Source organism: Ursus maritimus, unplaced genomic scaffold (assembly GCF_017311325.1).
Source record: "Ursus maritimus isolate PB19 unplaced genomic scaffold, ASM1731132v1 scaffold_23, whole genome shotgun sequence".
NCBI lineage: Eukaryota > Metazoa > Chordata > Mammalia > Carnivora > Ursidae > Ursus > Ursus maritimus.
The window spans coordinates 16,103,154-16,113,260 of NW_024424786.1; the positions used below are offsets into that span (position 1 = coordinate 16,103,154).

At 32.7% G+C, this 10,107-nt stretch overlaps 1 non-coding gene across 1 annotated transcript; it reads right to left on the reverse strand.

Moving 5' to 3' along the window:
- Nucleotides 1–1,266: 1,266 nt before the first annotated feature.
- LOC121104840 lies at nucleotides 1,267–1,373 on the reverse strand. Its single transcript, XR_005837218.1, has one exon. It is a non-coding gene; the product is annotated as a U6 spliceosomal RNA (small nuclear RNA).
- Nucleotides 1,374–10,107: the final 8,734 nt, after the last annotated feature.

The window sequence follows — 10,107 nt, forward strand, 5'->3', positions numbered from 1 at the left end:
CCTACCATAAACAGGAAGCGCCTGTATTTGCTTTGTTAACTGATGTTTCAAATATACATTATCCTTCTCACACCCATGATATATATTGTTTTCTTCATTAGATACGAAACTACTGTATAAACTACTCAAAAGTTTTAAGAGGAGATAACTAATGATAAACATCCCCCCAAAAGTAACTAACTCTAAAAATTAAGACTATGTAGGCAGAGCACAAAGATTAACATATTAAAACTCTACAAATGTGGAAAATCCAAATCAGCTGAATATTAATTGTGGATTTAAGATTTTAGTTGTGTTTTAAAGAAGGCTGATAAATAACACTCTATTTGAGGAAACTTGTATATAAAAAACATTTTAAAAATTACAGGATTTAAATTATTTTTAAATAAATTATGAAGTACTTTAAATTATAAAGTATGTATCTGCTTTTTTAAGTTTAGAAAAGAGTTCATTTAAAAAATCCAATAAAGCACCAGTTTTTAAAGGACTTTTCATTTTTCATTTGTTAACGAAGAAGAAAATACATGTAGGCAAATGATGTCTAAAATAAAGGTAAAGAGACTAGGGAAGAGTCAAATGAGGAAAACCAGTTAATTCTGATGTGGTTTTGCAAAAGGGAAATTGATATTTTCGAATATTCAAATATTAATTCACTGACATAGTTTTAGAGCATCATTGAATGTCATTGCCCTTTGAAATGTCAATTTACCAATATTCACAGTTCATTAGTTGAATTAATCCTTAACCTTTGGAGGCCTTCTCTTTAGAAGGCACAATTCAACAAAGAAAAATTATCTTCTGGAGAGAGAACAGCCATGAAACTTCAACTACTATGAACCAAAAGACATAAGAACATATGCGAGTACACACACACACACACACACACACACACACACCCTTCATATACAAAGTGGACCATCTGAAAAGATAAATGAAAATATTTATGGAAGTTATCTTTGGATAGGAGATTGTGGATAACTTTCACAAGATACTTTATTTTAAAACTTTCTAAAAAATATGAATTATTTTTGAAAAATAATTTATTAACCAATTAACTAACACATAATATATGTAGGAGTCATTTGAGAATTTCATCTGTTTCTTCAACAAATGGACCCTACCACTTGTACCATTAAATATAAAATTTTGCTGTATGTTAGAATCACCTTGGGAGCTTTAAAACAATCCAATTATCCAGGCTGCACTCTATACCAATAAAACTAGAAGTTCTGAGAATCAGATTTAGACATGAGTATTTTTGTTAATTTCTTTTTTTAACACTTCATGCATTTGCATGTCATCCTTGCACAGGGGCCATGCTAATCTTCTCTGTATCATTCCAATTTTTGTATTTATGCTGCTGAAGTAAGCACGAGACAGTATTTTTAACACAACCCCCACCCAGATGATTCCATTGTTCAGCCAAATCTGAGAACCAGTGATATAGAACATAGATATATGTTATATATAAATTCAAGGACTTTAAATTCTGGAAAAATGACATAAAGATGCAGTTTTCCATTAATAATTGTTCTTGATGGCATCTTAAACTCTTTCTGTGACCTTGTCTTGGTAGACTTCTTAATAGTCTGTCCTTTCTTGATTCATGCCCATTTCCACATTGGTTCACAAAAACTTGTGTCGATTCTGTGAACTACCTGATATTCTTCCTATAAATTCCTTTGTGGCATAAGATACTCAGTTGTTTGAAGCCTATACCCCTACGTGGTATGTTCTTAAGGCATTATAAATGTAGTAAATAATTTGAACTAGGTAAAAAGAGAAAATAAACCTCTATATAGGTAAAATTAAATTGTATATTTTTATTTTATTTTTTATTTATTTTTTTAAAGCTTTTATTTATTTATTTGACAGAGAGAGAGATAGCCAGCGAGAGAGGGAACACAAGTAGGGGGAGTGGGAAAGGAAGAAGCAGGCTCCCATGGGAAGAGCCTGACGTGGGGCTTGATTCCAGAACTCCAGGATCATGCCCTGAGCCGAAGGCAGACGCTTAACGACTGAGCCACCCGGGCGCCCCTAAATTGCATATTTTTAATGAGAAAAATTGGACCAATACTATCTATAATTAGTAAAATATATACTAATTATCATGTATATGACAGTATGTTTTACAAGTATTTTCTCACTGGTGTTCTTACCAGTATTATTAGGTAATTCCTATAACTACACTCTTGTCACAAATGAACAAATTGCTATTTAATCAGGCTAAGGGTTTGAAGCCAAGTGGTTTGATTCAGTCTATTCTCTTAACCATAATGCTATGTTTATTAAAGGATTGGGGTTGTTATGATGGTGAAAAGAAAGCAGGGATAAGAGAGAGGTAACTTGAAAGTGATTACGAAGTGGGAGAGTATTGGATTACATAAGCTTTTGTAAAGGCATATTCCTTTGACATGGTTTTAGTATATTACCTCAAACATGTTGTCATGTTTAATTGTTAATAAAACACCTTAAGATTCATTAAGTTGAATCTCTTATCCATGACTGAAAGAATAAGGAGAAACATAAACCTCTGTATATGTGCTAAAAGAATATTATCCATTTCTGCCTGATTAATAAGTTATTCATCCCATCATACAACCATGGAATGAAATTCATGTCAGATGAATGGTGGGATGATACAAATATCTTAAAAGTAGGATCTGCTATTGATGCATCTTTGCATCTGTCATGACACCTAAATATTGGAGAATTTTTTCAGTTTTAAAAAAATTACTGACATTACTAAGTCAGTAGACTCAAAGTTTTTCTATGTATTTATTATTTCCAGATATATTTAATAGAAATCAGCTATATATTTAGAAGATGGAGACACAAAACCAAAAGGAATGAGCCTTTCCCTTAAAGAGTATATTCTCCAAAATGAGTTTTGGGTCCAAATATTGAAAAGAGTAGGGACAGTATTATTCTAGTTCAGGTAACTATTGAGATAATTAATAACACTCATCTTACTTCCATTGTTCAGCCAAGAAAACTGTCAAATTTCCATCTCCATTCCTGACCTTTTCCCCCAAATCTCAGAATCTTATATCCAACTGCTTAACTGGCATGTACATGTGGATGTTTAAATCTAACAACAACAAAACCAAACTACTAGTTTCTGAACTTAAACCTCCTCTATTCATACTTCTCCTAGCTCAGTAAATGGCAACTTCATTCTTCTACAGGCAAAGCCAAAGTAGCTTGGAATTATCCTTCCCTCTTTTTTTTTTTTTTTCTTTCTTGTACACCTCAAACCAAAGTCTGTCAGCAAAACCTGTCAGCTTAATCTTCCAAATTTATGTAAATTCTGACCCCTTTGGTCACCACCCTCCTTGTAACTACCTTAGCAATATATGACTAGCCCCAAGCTAACACCATACTTCACAGAGAAAGGCTGAAACCTTTTCTTTTAAGATCAGGTACAGTCAAAAGTGCCCACTGTCACCACTCTTATTCAAAATAGTACTGGAAGTCCTACCTAGACCAATCAGGCAACATAAAGAAATAAAAGGCATCCAAATTAAGAAAAGAAATAACAGTGTCTGTATTTCTACGTGACATGATCTTATACTGAAAAAAATCCTACAGCCTCAACCAAAGAACTGTCAGAACTAATCAACAAATTCAATAAAGCTGCAGGATATAATATCAATATACAGAAATCAGTTGTACTTCCAAACACTACAATGAAATATCTGAAAATAAATAAATAGTTTCATTTACAATAGCATCAAAACTATAAAATACTTAGGAATGAATTTAACCAAGGAATTTAACCAAAAGATCTCTATACTAAAAACTTCAACTCTGATGAGGGAAACTGAAGAAGATGCAAAGAAATGTAAAGATATTCTTTGTTTATGGATAAGAAGAATGAATATTGTTAAAATGTCCATACTACCCAAAGCTATCTGTAGATTCAGTGCAATCCCTATCAAAATTACAACAGATTTCGAACTATACTACAAACCTATAACAATCACAATATGATACTGGCAGAAAATTAGACATATAGAAAAGAACAGATTAAAGAGTTCGGAAATAAAACCCTGCTTATGCAGTCACCTAATATTTGGTAAGAGAGCCAGGAATACTCAATGGGAAAAGGAAAGTCTCTTCACCAATTGTTGGGGAAGCTAGATAAACACATGTATAAATATGAAATTGGACCTCTGTTTTACACAATTCACAAAAATTAACTTGAAATGGACCAAAGACTTCAGGTAAACCTGAAAACTCTGAGTAGAAAACGGGGAAAATCTCCTTGTCACAGGTATTGGCCATGATTTTTTGGATATGACACCAAAAAAGACAAGCAACAAAGCAGAAAGAAGTAAACGGGGCTACATCAAGCTAAAAGGATTATGTTCAGCAAAGGAAAGCATCAACAAAATGAAAAGCCAACCTACAGAAGGGGACAAAACATTTGCAAATTGATAAGGAGTTAATATCAAAAAATATAAAGAATTCATACAAAAAAACAAGCAATCTGATTCAAAACGAGCAAAGGAATTGAATAATAGACACACAAATGGCCAAGAGGTAGATGAAAAGATGTTCAACATCATCCATCCTCCGTGAAGTGCCAAGCACAGTGAGATGTCACCTCATACCGTCAGAATGGCTATCATCAAAAAGCAAATAACAAGTGCTGGTAAGGATGTGGGGGGAAAAGGAACCCTAGTGCCCTATTGGGAATATAAATTAGCATAGCCACTATGAAGAACAGTCTGGAGTTTACTCAGAAAATAAAAAAGAAAACTACCTTATGATCCAGCAATCCCACTTCTGGTTATATATCCAAAGGAAACTAAAAACAGGATATCAAAGAGACATCGGCACTCCCGTGTTTTTGCAGCATTGTTTCCAATATATGGAAACAGTCTAAATGCCTGTCCATAGATACATGGATAAAGAAATTGTATGTGTGTGTGTGTTTGTGTGTGTATAAATGATGGATTGTATATCATTCCATATTTCATATAATATACATAAAACATAGATGCCATATAATGATATCATACTATGTACTTGATAATTGCTAAGATTTTAAATGTTCTCACCACAAAATAGAAATGGTAATTATATGGTCTGATGGAGTTGTTAGATAACAGTGCAGTGGTAATCATGCTGCAATATGTAAGTGTATCAAATCAAACATAGTACACTTCCGTTGTCTTGCTTTGTGTGTTGATGTTGAGAAGTCTGATGCTACCCTGAATTTGTGTGTTTTTTCTCCAAACTTCATTGAGATAAAATTGACATATAACCTATAACTTTAAAGTCTACTGTAACTTTATCTGTTAGAGCAAGACAACAGTGGAGCAGCATTTTTAAGAACCCCAAGGAACAATATTATGAGACTGTTGTTTTACACTCAGCCAAATGTCCTTCATTTATATTAAGACTACAACAGGGGCGCCTGGGTGGCACAGCGGTTAAGCGTCTGCTTTCGCTCAGGGCGTGATCCCGGAGTTATGGGATCGAGCCCCACATCAGGCTCCTCCGCTGTGAGCCTGCTTCTTCCTCTCCCACTCCCCCTGCTTGTGTTCCCTCTCTTGCTGGCTGTCTCTATCTCTGTTGAATACATAAATAAAATCTTTAAAAAAAAAAAAAGACTACAACAAAACTGATCTAAACATGCGCAAATGCAAGAAATTTATGGAAAAATTATACCTACAAGTCCTTCATATGGAATCCACTAAAAATAACTTTCATGAAATCAATAGATTTTTAGGGAAATTAGCAAAATTTTTAAGAATTGAATATATTTATTTGTACAGTAAGACCAAAAACAGAGCAAAGATAGCTGGAAGAATAGTATACGAATCTTATATGCTTTGACAGATTAGAAATAACACCACTAAAAGTGGGCAGAAAAGGGAGATAGAAAAGAGAAACCAGAATAAGAATTTGGAATTTTTTATAGGGAAAGGTGAAAGTCTAATGATACAATTAAAAATTGACCAACTGAATAGTAGGTAAAAGGGAACTAAGGAATAATATGAAATTATTGCTTAAAAAAATAGTAGCTAGAACAAAAATATAAGCCTTTCTAAATGCCCCAAAAACAAAGAAAATTAAAAAGCCAACAAAAATAGCAGTGAAACAGCACGGACAAAGATACAGGGTAACTAACTATAACACAACTCACAGTAAGCGTATCATAAAGTTATCTGACAAAAATGAGAGGACCTCCAAATGACTGCCTTATACTTATTTGAAAATGAGTTTCCAATTGGCTCATAAAACAAAGCTGAATCTTAGCTGTATATAAGAGCCTAAAGTAAAATAAAATGATTCAAAAGATAAAATAAAAGAGATGGGCAAATGCAGACCAATACATGAAAGCAAAAAAGGGGGCAACTATCTAGATATTTAAGGTACATTTCAAACAAAAAGCAAATTTGAAATTTGAAATTACACCTTCTAACACTCAAGGTTACAATTCACAATGAAAGTATACGTAAAAGAGCTATGAATATCCATGCACTAAGTAATACAGCAGTTCATACAGGATAAAAGTCACAGAGGAAAATTACAGGACATGAAAGGAAAAATAGATACACTATCCTGAGGAGATTTTAACATACTTTTATCGTTCAAGCCAGTTGAATAAACAAATAAATAAGGCTATAGAGGAAATAACAACATAATCAATAAAGAGGCTCTAAGATAGGTATTTACGAAAATGTATACCTTCGATAAATAGAAAACACACCTGCTTACAAAATGCAGTAACAAATCCATAAAATTTTCGTATATAATGACACAAAGAAAATATTAATAAATTTTATAAAGAAAAAAATGATACCAAAAAATTGTCTGGCCACAACGTAGTAAAACTAGAAAAAATAGCAAAATAAACAGAAATCTTTTCCATTTGGAAATTAAAATGTAAGTCAAAATTTCTAAAATTTTAAATAATGTTAATTAAAATGATGTATTTTAGAATATACAGCAAATAGCAAAAGAAATACTCAGATGAATTATAAAACTTTAAATAAACAGTAAGGAGGAGAAAATTAAAATAAACATCCAAGAAAAACAAAATAAACCAAAGACAAGAATACTAAAGACATGTTAATAACAGAAGTTAACACGTTAAATAACAGAATAATGAGGCAAATGGATAAATTAAAAGTTGTATCTTTGGGAAATAATTTAAAAGAAAAAAGAACAGCAAAAAAAATGACATCATCAAAAATGACTGTTAATACCAACTGCTTTCTTTAAAAAAAAAGGAAATAAGAAAGAATTATTTATTTTTATGAGGAAATACAGTTTATTAATAGTTGAAAAGAAAACATTTAAAAAACAGAATTATGACAGCTAATAAATAATGTATGATAATCTTTCTTTTTAGTAACATTTTGGACATCATATAAAATAGTTAGGCAAAGATCATCAATGGATGCTAATATGAGGTCAAAATTGATGTAGACAGAGTATTTGCATACCACCAAAATATCACCACAGATTATTTTATAATTGCAAAGGAAAAATTTTATTTTTATAATAGAGAAGTTTGGTTGTCACCCCTTTAAAGAAGTGACCAAATTTAGCATCAAGTGAAATTACTTGACAATATGTTCCACCTGATGTTATATGAAGTAAATAACGCTTAAGAAAGGGATAAAGAAAGGGGGGTAATCAGAAGGGGGAATGAAGCATGAGAGACTATGGACTCTGAGAAACAAACTGAGGGCCTCAGAGGGGAGGGGGGTGAGGGAATGGGATAGACTGGTGATGGGTAGTAAGGAGGGCACGTATTGCATGGTGCACTGGGTGTTATATGCAACTAATGAGTCATCGAACTTCACATCAAAAAAATAAATAAATAAAAATAATTTAAAAAAATATTCTCCACAGAAGAAATATTTAATATAAATGTAATCAAACTATTTAAACTTTAAAAAGAAATTCAACAATATACACAGAGAAATATCTAAAATAACCCTGTGTGGGGAAAACAAAAACAAAAACATATCTAAAGGAAAATGCACGGGGTATCTTGAAAAATCATTGCTATTTAAAAATGGGGGAGGAAAATTGTTCTAGATTAAAAGAAATGTGGATATTTCAGTCAAATGTAAAGTGAAAACTTGGTTATCTTGAAAAGGACTTGATAATAATATTTTAAATCATTTTAAATTTCTATAGATATTATAGGTTATTTTGTTTATTGAGGAGTATGTCCTTATTCATGCAACATTTAAGGTTAATTATCATGATGTGTACTTTTTTTTGAAATGGTAACAAGGAGACAGATATCTATATACATATATATGTCTATCAATATCTACCATATCTATATCTACCTATTGAAACAGTGCAAAGCATTAACAAGTTTTGAATGTATCTGTAATAATGGATGTATGTTTTTATTATATTCTTTCACAGTTTGCAAATTTTAATAACTAACAGTTGACAGATAGCCGGCTACTTTTTTAACTGGTCTAAAAAATGCAACGTTTTACCTACTTCTTTATTATCAACTTCAGTCAAAAAAGTTCTTTATCCCTGGGTAGACTTAATTTCTTCAGATGCCACAATTTGAGATGATTACTATGAGAAAATGTATGGTTATGTTAGCAACTCCAAACTAAATTAGAACAGTTAGAAACTTTTTTTTTTAAAGAATTCAAAGTGTTCATTGAAAAACCATGCCACGAATCCTGTATCAATAAAATCTGAAAAACCAATTCCCAGCCCCAGGAAATTATATTTTTGAAGCCCTGTACTTGATGTTCACAAAGGCCAGAGGAATGATTCATTACTAATTGAGTGAAGGAGAGGGGAGATGGAGTGAATATTCTTGATTTTCACTTTCCCATGATTTCTATTATCCATGATAGTTGTGTGGAGTCTATCATCTGTGAATTTAAATTAAATTGGTCAAGAAAGTATATTTGGCAGAATAGTTTGATCTGTATGGTGGTTGGGATTGGAGAGCATCCAGCTAACCATAATTTCTTCTTTCTCAGACAATGGCATTTAATGGTTTGCCATGATGGTATCCATCACTTGGATAATTTATTATTTTCTCTTTTATTTTCCATTCATATTATTCAGAGCTTCTTAATTTTCATTTCCCTTTGAGTTCTGTGATCCTGGCTCACCAGTGCTACATTGGATGTGGGATAACCCTAGCAATATTGTGTGCTAAATGTTACTAGTATTCACCAAAACTTTCCTCTCCTTTCTGGGCACAGGACTGCTCTTAAATTTCCTGTAGTTAAGGAGAGTCATGTGACTAGATCTGGACAATAAAATGAGAGCAGTGGAAAGTGCTGTGAGATTTTCCTAACCTGAAACAGTGAAAAATCACTGAGAGAAACTCCAGCAACTCTCCACTTGCTTCACTGAGCAAGATCAGCCAGGATCCCTGAATGTCCATGTGGGAAATAGGGCCACTTCCATTGTATATTAATACAAACTAAGCCTTTTTACTTTTAGGTACTGAGATGCAGGAATGAGTTTGTTAACACAGCATAAACTAGCCTATCCTAATACACATGGCTTCTTCCTTCCCCTATGAGTGAGGGGTTTTGCTTGGTTGCTACAGTGCCTACTGACACTGCCATTTAATTCAGGATTGTTAGGTCTGTGACACTAGCTCAGTAGGAAATCTTAGCATCACCTTTACATTTGTTTTAGCTAGAGAATCACACTTCACAGATTATTGGACCAAAACTGTTGTTGCTCCTGAAATGTGTATTTTAGTCACCTCCTAAAGAGTAATGCATCTGGCATGTACCCCCAGAGACACTTACTTTACTCGCTTACCACAGCTACTGATGATATGTGCCTCAAGTAACATTTGTTCTCCCATGTCCCTTTTGGCAAGAATAGGATCTATTGTCCTCTTCCTTTCAGAGAGATCCTACTTCAGTTTTCCTAGTTTAATATGCCTGTTCATTTAGTTCCATTCATTTTCAAATATATCTAGAATTCACATTGTTTACTGGAATTCAGTGCCCTTTTATTTTTCACTTTCCCTTGGTTTTTGGATCAGATGTTTGTTTTTTAAATACTCCTTTAGATTTTGAAACCTGTAGTCTCTCACAGAAAGATATTTGGAATCAAGGAATTCTGTTCAAA